Below are 16,250 nucleotides of genomic sequence, written 5' to 3'. Positions count from 1 at the left end.
GAAAAGAAAAGAAAAGAAAAGAAAAGAAAAGAAAAGAAAAGAAGATTATTGACATCTGAGGCCAAATAGGAAACAGGCCGTAGTTTCAAATGATATGCTTCAGGAATTGGAAGCTAGGAAATCAGAAACTGTGCAAACTCATTCTGCAGTGGGGACTGAGGTTAGAAAAATGTGACTTAGTTTTAAAAGATTAAAATATGTAATTGAAATATTTTCAGATTTTATACATGTTTTAAATATTTTTAGGAAAATAAAATCCCTAATGATGTGGGCTATTTTTTCATTTAAAATTCATAGAATAGTCAGAAAAACCCTATTACAGTTTTCATATTTTGCCAACAGCTAACTCTGTATTAAGAGATAAAGTTCTCACTGTGAAAAAGACATAAAAATCTGTATCATGTTCAAAAAATGTTAAATCCTAAGATTGAAAAAGTAGACAGTAATATTTCTGTGAGAATTTTGGCTTCCAAGGAAGATTACGTTTATTCAGATTTTAATGAAACATCAAGAATAATCAATCAATCAATACTATAGCTACTCTTTCCTCTTCAGAAACAAGCAAGCAAACAAAGAACAACAACAAAAACATAAAATGATACAATCACCTTCCACTCCACCATGAACATCAATAAACTGGCGGTAGTTGAAGGGAGAAGACCACTTTTCAAGTCTTCTCCAGACCAAAGAATTAAGAATAATTTTGAAGAATGAGTCTTGAAAACATGGCTTATGAAGGTATTCAAGCAAAGGCATAACCATATTGAAACAGAAACAGTAACAAAAAGCAGTGAATGACTGGCAGTTCATCAGTTACTAAAATAAAGTTATCAGAAATGCAAAAAAAGAAAAATAATTGTAAAAAATAAAAATCTCAAGCTTTATTAAAGTTTGACATGGTTCATAAGTAAAGGCTCACCAAAAAAGATTTTAAGACTGGAAAACCTGGAATTGAGTTTGTGCCTGTGCCATTTATCAATACAATAAAATTTCAAGGAGATACATACAAGCACAGAAACCAGTGCCATTTTGTTGAAATTAATAAATTGCCAATTGCTTCTGAAATGAATGAGTACCTTTTAACTTATAGAATTATATTTTTATATACAAATAGACTATCATTCAAAGCACGTACTTACAGAAGCAAATTGTCAAAGCCAATAACCTTTAATTAACATCAATATATTTGTTTCTCAAATCCAGACTTTTCCAGTCAGAAGTACTTTCTCATCCAGTGTCTGTTTCTGTAGTACTTACATCTATCCAAGTTAACACAGTGCAGCAACATCTGCTATTTTTCTGTGAATAAATATAACATACCTCTGTGGAATTCAGTGCATGTTATTGAAAATACTGTATCTGAAGCCATCACACTGCATTAAATCAGTACGTCCTAACTGAAACCAATATTTTGTCATTTATTTTTCATGTTCTGCTGAATACAAACTCCTCTATGTTTTGAAAAGCCACTGTTTTGCTGGACAAAACTTATGTCTAACTGAATGCACACTCAGGTATTTTTCAAGTGTGAGTAAAGCACTTTCATTACTGATTGAAAAATGAATTCTCTACTTTCCTGCCACTACTTTCCTGTAGTAGTCTCCAATTCATACTCACACATGAAGGATAAAAGATTAAACAGACCAATTTCATGAAATTTTATTGCAATCTCTTTATCTTTCTTACTTGTTATGTGTATTATTTGCAAATAACTGGAAGATATTTTGGCTACATATCCACAAAGGGTGAACAGAGATTCTATTTATATCCATAGATCCTAAGTGGGAATCCTTATACAAATGGAATCTCAAATGACATTTTTTTTTAATGGTTGGTCTCAAGAAACCTCCTTCAAAATAAATATGAGGACGTAAGATACATGAAGGTACCTTCATGCATCAATAATTCTGTTAATTTTTTTCTCTTGCTTCCTTTGCTTATTCTCATAATTGTATGTATCACCAAATCTTTTTCCATTATTCTAAAGGCAAGAGAGAAAAATATTTCTTTTTTTAGATGAAGGTGTTGTGTCATTTCTGTTAAAAGCAGAACATTCATGTTTGAAGGAGTATTTGACAGTACTACATCTTTTTGCTTTTCCTCTTTACTGCAGAATGAAAAAGTTGATAAGCAAATCAAAGCACAATTAAAGAAAAAAATAATTTGTCTGCAAACTGTGTTTTCAATTAACAAACAGTTAAGAGATCTATTCTAAATATATGTAGTACAATTAGAAAGATGTTTTCCAAGTATAATGTTAATAAAAAATGGTTTCATGATGCTTAAATATTTTTATGTGACAGTATTAAATAATGTAAAATAAGAATAGTGACAGCTATGAAAAGAGAAATGGATGTTTTATTAACTTTTACTTACAAAAAATGGATTTTTTTTATTGAGTTTGCTACAATTGAACGTGGATAATTGAAGGGATGTTCAAGAATTATACACATATTGTGCCTCAAAAAATAATTACATCAAAATGATTGTGTAATAAAAGATAATAAAAGATTAAGGTTTCTGTCAGATATACTTGGAACTAGCTACTTCCTTGCAGCCTTTCTACAGTAGATAATAATATGTAGAAAAAAAACCCACAATTATGTTTACAGAAAAGGATTTATATTTTCATTATGGTGTTTGACCTTAGGCTGCAGATATTTATTCAATACAATTCCTTATAACTACCATATCAAATATAATCTTAATGATGCCTCACAATTTTGCAATGCTAATTATAATCTGTTTATGATCCCTGATTGTGCAAATTATGCCTAATTAAGTCTTTTCAGGGAAACATTACACATTGTAAGAAAATTTCTTATTTGAAAAGCAAGGTCAATATAAGCAATTAAAAAGAATTTGTTGCTGAGATGTCTGAAAATGTAATTTATAATGCTGTTTATAGGATTCAATTTAAGAGTTCCCTACTGGTTAATTTTTGAAGCACATTTATGAGAACTACAAGCAGAGTGTCCTGAAATCTATTTCTTCATTAAATGAAGAGAAGAAATAAATAGGTATATCTTCATAATCTATTACATATATTGCATGAATTGAAAGGGTTTTTTTGCTAGCATCTTCTTTCCTGCTTTTACCCTGAACTTAGATATTTGACTTCAGAAAAGATACAATCCTCCCTGTTAGTTTGGGCAGATCTTCTGAAAAACTTCAATGTATACAAAAATGTTTTTTGAGAGATCAAGGTTGTAATTTTATTTTTTTTTTTAGAAAAACAGTAATTCCCTCTCAACCCTATAGAAATTATCTGGATTTAAGACAAAGTTCTTCACTGCTTTGATATGGCAAAATTTTGATTAGAGAAAAACATCCAGAAAAGAAATTTAAGCAAGAACTGTTATTTAATATGCAACATAATTCTGACTGTGGAAAATTACTTCAAGACACATAGCAAAATATTAATAACAATACGGCCATTAAGCTTCATGATCTTTGTAAGTTTTGACGTATTTTTAAATGTATTTACAACATATATAACACTATAGCCATAAATAATGATATATTAATGTACTAAGGTTTAAGCAACAGAGTTTTTTAATGATTACAGTTCTGCTGTCTTAAACATTACTGAACAGTACAAGTAAACTGAACTTAGAAGTCTAAGTACTGCAGAGACTTACATGATCAGTAATAATGTTTTCACTCCCAACCACACTTTTCCCCTATCCATGTGATCTGATGCTCCTTCCTATTGCAATTATTGCAATTGTATCATAAACCTGTACACCACTAAAGGCAAGATTCTTGTAAATAATTTTCCCTTACCCGTCATTCACACTGTCACATTCAGAGGAGACCTTTTGAAAAACTTCTCTTTCCCTCCCTCCTTCATGCCTCCCTCATCTTTCGTTATTACTTCCTCCCTTTCTTCTTCCTGCCTTGTCATCCTCTCATCCTTCCTCTTCCTTCTTCTTTCCCTCTCCTTTTCTTTTCAGTTGATTCCCTCACTTTTTCTACAGGACATGGCACTTCCTTCTTACTCTTTCTTGGATACAGTGCCATCAGAAAGAAAATTATGTAAATCAGATAATAACTTACACCCCCAATATGCAAAGTATTTGTTAAGTCATCTTATGTAACTATTCACAATGGATAGTTACCAAAGTTATTAGTGTAGAGTTTGGTTGCATGCACAGATTTCCATTCCTAATTCCTAAATCTGTTGGTAATTCATGATAATAAATAATAATAATAATAATAATAATAATAAAGCAGAAAAGGGGAAACATAATCCCCATTTTCAAGAAGGGAAAAAGAGAACTACAGGCCAGTCAGTCTCACTTCTGTGTCTGTCATGATCATGGAGCAGCTAATCCTGAAGGTTCTACTAGGGCACACGGAAAATAAATATGAGATGATTGGTGGTAAACAACATGGCTCCACCAAGGGCAAATTATGACTGAAAAACTTGGCGGCCTTTAATAATGGAATTATAGCATTAGTAGATAAAGAACAACTAATGTCATCTACTTAGATATGAGCAAAGTGTTTGACAGTGTCCTGCATGTCATCCTGGTTACCAAATTGGAGAAAAATTGATTTGATGGATAGACAACTTTCTGGATAACGAATTGGCTAAATGGTCACACTCAGAGAGTTGCAGTCAATGCTCAAGTGGAGACCAGTGATGATTGGCGTTCCTCAGGGTTCAGTGCTGGGATCAGTGTTATTTAACATCTTTGTAAGAGACACTGACAGTGGGATCGAGTGCACCTTCAGTAGGTTTGCGGATGACACTGAGCCAAGAAGTGCAACTGACATGCTAGAGGGAAGGGATACCATCCAGATAGACCTGGACAGGCTTGACAGGTGGGCCCAGGCCAACCTCATGAAGTTCAACAGGCCTGTATCTGGGTCAGGGCAATCCCAAGCAATACAGGCTGGGCAGAGAATAGCTTGAGGGCAATCCTAAGGAGAAGGATTTGGGGGTATCATGTGATGAAAGACTAAACATGATCCAGCAATATGCACTTGCAGCCCTGAAGGCCAACTGTATCCTTTGTTGCATCAAAAGCAGCATGGCTGGCAGGCCAAGGGAAGTGATTCTGCCCCTCTACTCTGCTCCTGTGAGAACCCACCTGGAATAGTGTGTCTAGCTCTGAAGCCTCCAGTACAAGGACATCAAGATGTTGGAGTGGGTCCAGAGGAGGGTCACAAAGAAGACCAGAAGGCTGGAGCACCTCCCCTATGGAGACAGGCTGAGAGCTCTGGAGATCTTCAGGCTGGAGAAGAGAAGACTATAGGAGGACATTATAGTGGCCATCCAGTACCTGAAGGGGGCCTGTAGGAAAGCTTGGTAGGGGTTTTTTATTAATGGCATGCAGTGACAGGATGAGGGTAAATGGCTTTAAACCGGAAGAAAGTAGATTTATACTAGATATTCGGGAGAAATTTTTTACTGTGAGAATGATGAGATGCTTAAACATATTGCTCAGAGAGGTTGTGCATGGGAGGTGCTGTCTTGCTCCAATTTATAGGGAGGAGAGGGGATTCTTTTAATATAACATACCAGGTGTGAGATTAAGAAACAACGTTTCAAATGTGGTCTGACCAGTTTATTATAAATCCTAATCAGGGAGATGGGGAAGGGAAGGACAGCGACTATTACGAATTAGGGTAACAGGGAAGGGAAGGAGAGCGATAGAAAGATAGGAAAGAAGCAAGAATTGCGTGAGGTGGGGATAGTCACCACCAGGATCCAGCAGTGGTCCCATTGCACACCGTTTCGAAGGTCCAAGGCAAAAGCACAGGGGGAGAGCAGCAGCAGCGTGGCCGGCTTTGGGCAGCAAGCAGGTAGCAGGAAGAACTCACAGAGCCAGTCTGGGAGGAAGCAGCAGGACTCAGGTTAGCTAGGCCCAGGAGAGTCCATCAGCATGCAGGAATTCCGTAGTGAGGAATCTAATGGCAGACACTTTTGTTCTTCTTTAGATGCTGGTAAAGTGCAAAGCAAGTCCAGGAGGAACAGAGGCAGATCGTGAGGCTTCTCATGTCAGAAACCTCTTCTTCTTCGTGAGGAATCTGTTGCCAGAAAACACAACCTCATGGTTGTAGGTCCCCTTTTTATCTTTCTTTTTCTGCCAGAGTGGCATTCCTAGGCGCTTGGGTAAGAGTCATGTGCAGCACCTCCTGAAATGGCCATCTTCCTTGAGATAAATCCACACAAAAGACTGCTTCCTGACCACTAAGCTGTGGCTTATCTCTCTCCCATTGCCCCTGGCCTTGTCCATCTGTTTCCCTCAGACAAAGGATTTCTCAACCTTTGCCCAGGACTTGTCCAACTTATCCATCAGTGCTCTCCAGACAAAGGATTTCTCAACCCTTGCCCAGAACTTGCTTGGACTTGTTCATCTGTGTCCCTAGCAAGCTTTGAGACAAGGATGTAAACGAATAATCTCTTACAGGTGCCCCTGCCTATAGCAAGGTTGTTGTAACTAGATGATTTTAAACATCCCTTCCAATCCAAATCATTCTATGATTCTATGAAAACACCTCAATATAGATAGCAGTGACACACAGTTACTGCAATATTAAACTGAAAAGCTTTAGTAATAAGCAATTACAACCTGGCTCTGGTCCAGCATTCTGATCCTTCAGGAAATATTACTTTCCTACATTTTTCTCATCAGCAACTTAGACCTTTTAATCTTTCTCTTTTCAAACGATGCATGGTTTTATATGTAAATATCTCTAGTGCTTTGACTTTCTTTTTTTTCTACTAAGACAAAGTTTACTTCTTGTAATTAGACTTGCAATTAAGTAAGTAAGAAGCCTCAATGGCCATGGAAGGATGCCTCTAAATGAAGCTGTAGGACAGATAGACAAGGCTTAGACATTAACTTCAACTATGGTATAAATTAATCTTCAATTTCAAAATGAAAATAGTAATAGAGACTGCAGTAAGTGAAGCTGAAACATCTCCATGATAAACAGAAGGAATTTGAGAGCATGCTAGAGAAACAAATCCGAGACGTGCCTCATAATTTGTGTATCATCTTCTGCATCCCCAGTTTCTGTAAAGAGGTACACAGTTGTCCTGCGCTACATTTTTTTCCCTACATACTATCATTTCAGCAGTTAGGCAATTTCTTTCAAGCAGCTCTCATTAATATTCCTTTTATTTAATATGTTATTTTTCAGGTGGTTTTCTTTTTAATAATGAATATTGAAAGACAGTATTGCTTGTCTGAAATATAAGGTTTAAAATAGAAAAAACATTTAGTGTATATAACTCATGAGTTACACACTGAAAATCGCAGAAATATTTGCATCAAATAGTCTATGACATGGAATTTTTGCTGTCAGATGTGCATGGTTTTTATATATGCATGTGCCATATATGTAGCTATAATCTGGAGTTAAACAGTAATTGCTGTCTGTTAAATGAACTTCACAAAGCTGAAAATTGAAAAATTAAAACTTTTCATCTGTGACAACAACAACAAAATGCAATTATAGTTTCTGCCCACACAATATTTTACATAAATCTCATTATGGCATCTGGACAGCTATTACTCTGGTTATTCAACAACCTTGATGAGCTCTCTCTTTAAAGATGATCCAGTAGCTGTTTTTAGTATAGTATGAAGGCACACTTTCAGTATGTCATTTTAATATGTTGCTGTTATTTCTTTCAATTTTTAGTACAAGTAACTTAAAACATGTGCCGTGGTCCTCATCTAAAACCTATTTTATTTAATGGAAAGAATCTCTTTGACTCTAATTGGATTTGGATCAAGCTCTTTGTCATTTGGGTAAATTACTAAACTTCATCTCTTTTCCAACAATTTTTGAAAGGGAAAGTATTTTCAAAGACTAAGTCTGAATTTTTTATTTTTTATTTTACTTCGAGAATAAATGAGAAAATATCTTGATGGAGAAATGTAATGTATTTATTTTCCATTGTAGTATTTGTTAAGGTGGATAATGGCAAAGGGATTTAAAGACGCTCAAAGTGTTTGTGTAAGTTTGTGTGTAGTTCATACAAAACTCAAGTGTACATGAAGACATGATGTGTCTAAGTCTATATCATTGGAATGAAAGTCTTCTGATTTCTTCTATTTACTTGTAATAAATGAATGTATTTAAATTTATGGAACACACAATCATCATCACTTTAGTAAGCCAGCCCATCGATCTATAGTTAAAATAAAATGGTTAGATAATATATATATATATTACTATAAATAAATATATTCTATATATATATATTCTATATATTTATTTTATAGGTTCTATATATTACTATAAAATAAATTAAGTCAGATGTCATGCACAGAGGAACAGGATACTAAAAATTAGACAAAAAATTGTTGTTCACTGTGGTTCCTGGATAAGAACACCTGTTTGAAAGTTAGTAGAAATCCATTTATATACAACTTTTACCTCAAAATAAGAAATAAAATAGCAAAATCCCACTGAAGTACTTAAAAAGCTGTTTTGACAGTGCAACTAAGCACTGCCAATGGCTGAGAAGTCAATATATTCCCACTGTTTCCTTGCTACAATCTCTTTCTGGAAACTTCCTGGGTATGCTGTTACTGTTAGAGTTGCTTTATATTTATGACATTCCTTAATTTAAATTGCAAGTAGAAAAAGAAATATTCTGACAATGATAACAAGAAAGCAATTACTTCTATGAGGAGCTTGCACAGCAACTGTTTTGATCAGCTTTATTTCAGGGACTCCTCCACATTAGGCTACTTCCAGGACTACTACTCCACGAGAAGGGAATAGTTAGGGAAAAAGGTCTGTCTCTCAGAGAATAGTCTACTTAAAGAAGGGAAAATATATTTAGGAGATGAAAATGCCTGGTCATTCTAGTGGTAGAATAGTAAGTATGCAACCTCCACATAGCAAGAAGGTACTCAAAAGTTCTCAGATGTCAACATCCTTCCTGCATTTGGGGATCAAATTAAGCAAACACTGCAGCTGACTTTCTGCATCTAAATGTGTTCAGGACTAGAGGCATTCTAAATGCATCTAAATGAAATATTTAAGTATTAAATACACTCAGTATCTAAACAAAGTAGTGAATTTTTCTCTCTACCAAGAAACACCATAGTAACTTCTTGGTTCATTCTAACGTTCCTGTAATAAGCTTACAAAAATCCATAGACTATTATTGTAGATGGCTGCTCATATGACAAACATAATGATTCCTCATTAAGTGACATGCTCTGCAAACTGGAGTAATACTAACTTGTACACTCAAGCAATAAATCTTATTCATTTATTGGATTTGTTACAGACGTAGAATTTGCTGCTTATGTTGAAAGAAAGTACAACTTAGTGTAAAAATGCACCAATATTCAATAGGCAAATAACAAATAAAAAAAATAAAATTGAATGAAATATAGTCTCTCTTCTGGAAGAAAGTGTTGCTAAATTTCATCCATTATGCTGAGTACATTGGTGGCTGTTGGACAATTAATATAGCTATAGTGCTGAAGTCTTCATTGATCAGGTTAATAATTAGTACTTAAACAAGCTCTTTGATTTAGTGCCAGTTGCCTAAAATAAAAAGCAGCATAGCACAGAATTAGAGACACTCTATTATGCTACCTGGTGATAGGTTATGTACCCCCAAGCAAGCAGGAGATACAAAGAAAAATGACCTCAGCGGGTGATTTGTATTTTTCTTGCAATGGGTTTGCATATGCTGCAGATGGCAGGAGAAAAAAAACAGCCAACACATACTGATAAGTCTGTTGGAATTATGTCATTATTATTTGGGAGATAAAATGTTCCCACATGCTACATAGGTTTTTTTAATAGTAACTCTAATTACTGTGGTATTATACCTTATTTATATATGGTATCCAATTATATGATCCATTGTATATGCAGGGCACATAAGTACGTTATTCCATATTGGACTTATTGCCTTTTATTTATTTAAATGTATTGGACTGTGCAGTAAAAGATCATGTGCACAAAACCAGAAATAAAACAGGTGCCTAAAATTTGGAGTGAATTATGACATAGCAGTCCCCTAATGCTGAATAGAATTATAAACTCCCAAACACTTAAAAGTGGTAGTGTTCACCTAAAAATACATGAATTAATGAACAGACCAACAAATAAATAAATAATTACCAAACACAAATAAAAGACAAAGATCCTGAAGAGGTATCCAGGAGAGAGTCTGGAAGTTGTTCTGTACTTAAAAGTTACTCAGAGAATCCACAAATAGGATATAATACTTGCAGTTTTCTTTATCTTTTCCTGTTGGACACTGCTCCTGATTAAAACCTGTAAGTTCTGAATCTGTGTTATTTCATGATATTGAAAGCCAAAAAGTATGTCTCATTTAGTTTAATCATTCATTTCTATAACTTCACAGGAGATTTTTAGAATGTGTTTTGAATTTCAGCAGCCATTTCCTCATAAATCCCATTCATGATGTGGTGGGATTTTTTTTTTGTTTGTTTGTTTTTTGTTTGTTTGTTTTTTGGTTTGGTTGGTTGTTGTTTTGCTTGTTCTTTTTTTTTTTTTTCTTGGATATAAGGCACAGTATTATTTCACCCATCATTTTTTTTCATTTGTTTATAAAAGACCCCTTCATGGACAATTTCTGAGAAGTAGTTTTTTTTATCTTAATTGCTAACTTTGTATTCTAATCTATCAGTTTTTTACCCTACTGTCATCTGCTTACTCCCAATCTACTTTATCTACTTTTAAACATACTGTTGAGCAATATGACAAGACTGGACTCTTAAACTTAAAAAAGTTCTTACTATTAATAAACAACAACAGCAACAACTCAATAGGTAGCACAGTTTTACCACCTTGTTATGAGAAACCTCAGAACAAAAATAGATGTTCCCAAATTCTAATGATTAAAGTGTGTCAAGAGTATGACCACCATCAGTGAAAACAAGCAGTTGGACTTCAGTCTGTTCCACATAATTTAGACTTTCAACTGAAACTTCATGCGAGACTCTTAGACACCAAGATTAATTTTGTATTAAGTAAACAAATATAAACTGCAGGTAGAATAAGATAAAATGAATTAACATTAAACTTTCAAAGACGTTAAATGGAAAAATTGGCTATTTCTAATCTCTACTTTAAATCTGTACAGCAGAAATTCCTCTTAAATTCATAGGAGGAAACGTATTACCATGAACACAGGAAATTCTCAAGATCAGATGAGGGAACCTTAACATTGTTATGAAATGATGGGTGTACTAGTAAAGAGTGAGATAGTATTGAATAATGAAAATCCGGATATGTCATTTGAAAAAAATAAATTTTTACATAGCATAGTCTCAAACCACTTGGGCTTATCTGAAAATCTTATACACTGAGTACAGTAGTGATATATGTTAATACAAACTAATAGATCATTGATTAATTCCTTAATTGTGGAAATTTTTTGTTTGTCTGATCTTCATTCCACAATGACAATTCTAATGTAATTTTAAGAAAAAGAATGTGAAATGCAATTAAAGATATTGTATAAGGAGTAGAAAGCCTGGAACAGGATGCCCAGAGAGGGTGTGGGGTCTACCTCTCTGGAGACATTCAAAACCTGCCTGAACGCATTCTTCTGTGACCAGATCTAGACGTTCCTGCTAAGATGGGAGATTGGACTAGGTGACCTTTTGAGTCCCTTCCAATCCCTGACATTCTTTGATTCTGTGTAAAAAAAAAAAAAAAGAGTTATTAAGAAGATAACGTAGAAGATAGAAATAAGAATAAGCACTGTTTCAAACAATTATGAAACTTGCAGTAGAAGATGATTTCACACTCCCAACACCAATTGAAAGGACCTTTAAGTGTAGTGACACTCAGCATTGTCATTCTAAATGGTTAAGACTTTGGATCTGAGGGTGCAGTTAATGGACACAAAAGTATCTATCTACATTATCAAGCAAAAGTATTATACTCAGGGGAATATGCTCTCAGCATCATGATTCCTAAACAACAGGGTGCCAAAAGCAGTCTCCTGGAAAATCTGGGGTAAGGATAATGACTGTCATTCCTGTTGTGGTATGTTACTGAACAACAATGAAAAGTGATTTTTCTAGTGAAACATTGCGAAGACGTAAATGTTTGCCCTATATAAAATTGGGCAGGGATAGAGGAGTGATGGAAGGAGCTGGTTTTAAATATTTAAGTTATGTGATGTAAGCTATTAAAATGTCACCTGTCTGTTTTGATTTCAGAATCATGTTTATCATATATAAACTTTGGATTAGATAATCAGCAGTTTTCAATGTAATTATTTGAATTATAGCTGCTCAAATTCTCTTCTCTGGATATTCCTAGGTATTTATAGGAAGGTTTTACATAGATGGCTTCCTATTTATTTCCATGAAATTACAGCAAAGAGCACAATAACACTATCTAATTAAACAAATTCTCAGCTAAAAAAGACTATTTTTCAACATAGTCACCACCATTAGCTATGCATTTTCACCAGATGTGAGCAAGATTTGCATTCAAAGAAATGCTGAAATGAAAACATGAATGTGAACAGTTGGTGGCCCTACAGATCATGGATTTGTTTCAGAAAATGTTACAGCAGGCTCATGTTTACAGATCTTAGCTTCTTGAAGAATCTTAGGAAGGAGTGCAACAGAAAAAGACAGAGAGAAACTGGAGACTAATTTAGGCATGATTGTAGAGCTGGCTGCTGGATACAGCTCTGTGCTAGGGTCTCACATGGACAACAGAACATTTTATGAACAAATTATTTTAATGAGCATGGAGAAATCTGTAGTGTTAGATTACTTTCATTAATACTGAAAATGTCTTTATTAATCTGCAAGTGGATAGTATTTAATATGAAATGAGTGCCATTAGAGTCTTTTCATAGCAGAGTGAAGAAGTCATCTTATATTGTGATGGTGGATGCTATAACATATTTTCTCTTTATTCATGTTGCTTAAAGATGTTGCTTAAATGACATTTGTTGCGTATAAAAACTTAATGATGCATGTACGTATTCGTTGACTTACTGTGCTGTAAATCTTATTTGTAAGCATTCATTGTTACACTATTTATTTGATTTAAAAATTTTTAAAAAATCTATTATTGATACTATTTATCTCTCTACATTACAAGGGCAAATAACCTTTAAGCCAATATATAAGACTTTAGAGAGACAGGTACTATCATTTTATCCTTGTCAGGACCTTGAGGGCACCAATAGGCATGACTGTTCCTGTTCTGTCTCTCCCGCCCAGGGTCCTGTTTTAGCCCTGAGGCTTAGCCTGCCCTGCCCAGAGTCCAGGTCCTTAGGCCACAGCAACCAGTCCTTGTCAAAATTATGCAGCTCTGCCAGGACCTGGCTTTATTCTTTGTGTTGTCTGCAAAGATTAAGTTAGTGATGTGACAGAATGGATCAAGAGCTGTGATGGAAAAAACATTTTGGCAAATAATCATTCTTTTAATAATAATAATATATATATTTTTTTATTTAATGAATTTCACTGTTTTCTGACTTCTATTAAAAATGCATATTCTTTTTTATTAGTTTATCATAATGTGGAACCAAACATCTGGGTATGACAAAATTTAATTTTACCGCACAAGAGCCATTCCCGCTATGCAGAGGCTGGGATCACCCAGTCAAAGCCAGTGTAAAGGTTAGGAAATACATCACAGTCAGTATGGCAGAAATTATTTGATAACATCACAAATAACCTTATCCTTCGAATGATTTAAAAATGGGAGGGAGGAGAAGAAAAGAAATTGAAGCAGAGACCTTGTTCAGAACATGAAAGCTTTCCAGAAGACCTTTTTTCCCTTTTCAGCATCAATGCCTTTCAGTTATTAATTTTTTTTTCTGCTTAATGAAGAGAGACTTTCTAAAGGAAAAGAGAAGCAAATAAAAAAGACATATCATGATGAAATTTTCTTGATGCTTGCAGTTAAAACTAATTAGACTCTAAAACCTAACCCTATGCTTATGCAAATACTGATGCATACACAAAATATGATTTTAATTGCAGCAGTAAGGTAAATCAAATAATCAAACTTTTCCTGCTTAAAAATACTTTCTATAGGTCCTAATGTGAAGGCTAGAGAGGTTTCACTCTTAGCATATTAGAGATATCTTCTTGTATAAGATAAAACTCATGTTACGGGACTTAATGATAGATAAATTTGAATTCTAGTGGCAAGAGAAATGTATGAATACCACTGCAGATTTAAGTAGAAATTACTGATGGTCAGCTGAGTGACATGAGATCATTTGGACAGAAGATTCAAAGATTAGCTTTCATTCAAGTCACATTGCTCCAATGTTGTTGACTGCATATTTTTATTTACGCTAGCCAAGTGACTCATCACACCTTGTCAGATGGCATCTTGGTTCTTTTAAATTTGTGCAGTATAACCTGCAAAAGATATTTGCCTCATGGTGTAGATTGTTTTATGCTGTTTTAAGGATAAAGTGTCTTAACGAGAAAATCTTAAAGATGAGATTTTGTGATTTTTTTTTTGTCATTTTAATTAGATTTTCTCTCATAAAGTTTAGCTTCAGCATTGTTGGAATATAAATCTTTGCCTTGATTTATAACAAAGTTTAGAAACCTCATCAAATGAGCCTAAAAGATAAATACTATTGCATGTGACTTACTTCCCAAAACAGCAATGCTGCATGATTTTTTTTCTGAGTCACAAAAATATTATAGAGGACATGAATAATGTAGGAATTCTGATTTAACACTACAAATATTTCTGGCATTCAGTTTCTGTGATTAGCATATTAATAACATCTACGAGTTTTTCTGATTGAACGATAGAAATAATTAACTGGCATTGAGCCTTTGTGTTTTCTGGCCAAAAATGGGATCTGTTATCTAAATCTAATAAATTTTCTGCTTAAGATTTAGCAATTGAGTGAGTTGTGTTGCAGATTAGAACACTGACTTTTGCATTACTCTCAATCCCTTCATGAATTTACATGAGACACATCTGGTTGTTGTGATGCCCATAAGGAAGTAAAATGTACCAAATTTAACAACAGTTACACAGCATGTAAATGAAAATAATGCATGTCTTAAAAACGGCATGTGGCATTCAGAAATATGTGATGAATCTTGTAGCAGAAACAATTCAGTATTGCAGCCATGGCCTTCTGCAGAACATTATTTTTTCTTTGGTTTGGCAGATAGGACTCAAAATTTTCAGAGCTGATTCATATTTCCCAATGCTATAAATAACACTTTGAAGTGAGAGGAAGGGAAAGGAAGAGGGGATGTCTGAGGACAGAAACTGCTAGAAGAGGAGTCCTGAAAAACAAGACTTACTGTTTTTACTATTACTATGAACTCACTGGCAGTAGTCTTATTGTGTAGCAGGAGACGCTGTATCAGCTCTGATGGTCAGTGCAGCCTGGTGCCTAGGTTGACATCTGCATTTGTCCAGATTTGAAAGCAATTTGAAGAGAAGACTGACATTCCATAACCCTTCAACCCTTCAACTGTACTATTGATTTTTTCAAAAATCCTTCCCTAGATATATGTATTAAAATAATTGATACATAAGTCTGATTGGCAAAAACAGATGTACATAGAAATGAAGAGTCTGTATATATTGAGATATTTTATGATACCCTGCAGTATTTTGTCATAGGCAAATGATGAACTGCAAGTGAGTTTTGGAGCTAAAATAGAATGGAGCAGAAGTAGCTACCTAATAATTTGGGTCTCCAAATGATCACAGATGTTACTTAGCTTGAGAACTCCTCTGTCCTGAAAACAGTTTTACAAGTGCCCTCACTCCTAAAATAAGGCCACGATTTAGAGGCAAGTTTCTTTGGAATATTAAGGTGTTTACTAAACTCAAATGCAAACATGAGCACAGTATTGCAGATCACTAGATGCAAATAGTTACTCCTAATTAGTAAGTTGTTCTTGCATTAAATTTTGTCTCTAACTAAGAATCAAACAACTCAGCAGGAATTCCAGTATTCACAAGTTGACATCAGTGTTTACATTTTCTAATGACAGAGATTATATTTGGGCCTATAGTGGGGTGAATTTCAATGTGCAGTCATTTTGCCTGCATTTGCCTTAGGAAAGACAGAAAGAAAATTAAAATTTTAGAGCTTTTAGACAATGTATACTTTTTTGTTTGTTTGTTTACTTCCTCTAACTAATAGAAAGCCCCTTCTATGCTCATCTATCCACCAAGTGCATGTTTAGGATAGAAATCAGTTTGATTTGATTGATTACCCTGATCATTACTGCAATTAAAATTAGAAATAAAATCAT

Source organism: Meleagris gallopavo, chromosome 1, assembly GCF_000146605.3.
Source record: "Meleagris gallopavo isolate NT-WF06-2002-E0010 breed Aviagen turkey brand Nicholas breeding stock chromosome 1, Turkey_5.1, whole genome shotgun sequence".
NCBI lineage: Eukaryota > Metazoa > Chordata > Aves > Galliformes > Phasianidae > Meleagris > Meleagris gallopavo.
The sequence above is the reverse complement of the archived record's forward strand: the minus strand, read 5'-3'. Positions refer to the sequence as shown.